We start from the raw sequence: 1595 nt of genomic DNA on the forward strand, positions 1-1595 counted from the left end.
CGGGGTCACAGGCCGCCTCAGCTGCGGCCCCTCCGGCGACCACCGATACCCAGGAAACCAACCTCCCCTCTCCCTTCCCCAGGGCTGGTCCGCAACCTGCGGGAACAGACGCTATGAACCCAACTTGGTGTGTCTGGGAGCACTGGCCCTGTTTCCCTCTCCAGGACCCAACCAACTTGTCAAGTTCAAAATGCCCCTATTTCAACCGGCCGCGTTGCGGGAGCTACTGGTAAATAGTGGCCCTCCTTAGGATAGTAGACTTCATGGTACTGAAGAGACTGGCATCAGAGTAACTTTAAGAAATGATCCGGGATCACCAGGGATGGATGGCAGCCTTGAGCCTGAGGAATGAGGAAGAGTGTGTGGTTACAGCCCCTTCAGCATTAAAACGGCAAACACCAACGCCAGACACCACCATTAAATTCCAGGGCCTGGCCCATTCTTGTGCCACGTGTGAGTCTTTCATATTCCTGTGTAAAATATGCCCAGAAATGCATACTTAGGCATAGTGGGTTGTTTTACTAGGTAAAAACCTACCATATTCTACTTTTGAAATGAAAACCTTGGTCCTACCTGGAGTTAAGCTACCAGCAGATACAACTCTAAATTAGAGTAAACTATGTGGTAGAAGTTCAGGGTTTAAACTACTGCAAAAAATGGAATTTCACAGAATGGTAAGTCCCGTGTCTTGGAGGTTGGTGTTCCTCCACACTTGGGCTAGGAACAGTACCCTGATCTATTTTGAGACGACCATAATATTCTCATTAGTCTCAAATCAGTGGTTCAGCAATTTTTCCACTCTCAGACCTACAGGTTTTCTGAAGCTGTTTGCACCACACCTCACCCCTTGGGGCATGGCTGGCTGGCTCCCAGGGCTTGATATTTGAACTTCGGGATTCTGGGGACCTACTTTATCTGGCAGTCCTGGACACCAAGATGGGAGCAGAGGGAAGAATGACAAATAACTGATGGCAAACATTAGGTGCAATGCAATTCTCTAGAAGTTTTCATACACAACTTGATATTTTTCATTGGATGCTGTGTTATGTTAGAAGACAAGTGTTAAAGCATATTTGAACCCAAAATACTGACAATGATTGGTGTCAATAAAACACCCCTTTAAGATTCATAAATTATTTGTCACTAAGGTGACTGTCCTTAAAACCTGAAACCCATCTATATTGACTGGATTATCTATTTGTTTAGAATAAATAGAAGCTGTTTATTATTAAATACAACTAAATAGAAAGAGCAAAGATATAGCTATTTACACAGAAATATAATCTTTATTCCACCAACTCACCATCTGTGTGACTGTAGAATGGTCTCTTTCTGCCCTAGCTGAGTCTGTTTGCTCATTATTGTATTCCTATGTGTAAGCACAATGTCTGTCACATATCAGGGGCTCAAGAAATATTGCTGACTAACACATAGATGTTGAGGATTAAATTTAAAAATGTATGTTAAATGCCTAGTAAATGTCTAGTTCAGAGAGTGCGATTTTTCCCTAAATGACTTCATAAGATTGATTTATAGTGTGGTTGTTTTTAATTGGGGAAAAAAACACACGTTTACTTCTCTAAAGTATGTGACTC

This window comes from Myotis davidii, unplaced genomic scaffold, assembly GCF_000327345.1.
Source record: "Myotis davidii unplaced genomic scaffold, ASM32734v1 scaffold269, whole genome shotgun sequence".
NCBI classification, from domain to species: Eukaryota; Metazoa; Chordata; class Mammalia; order Chiroptera; family Vespertilionidae; genus Myotis; species Myotis davidii.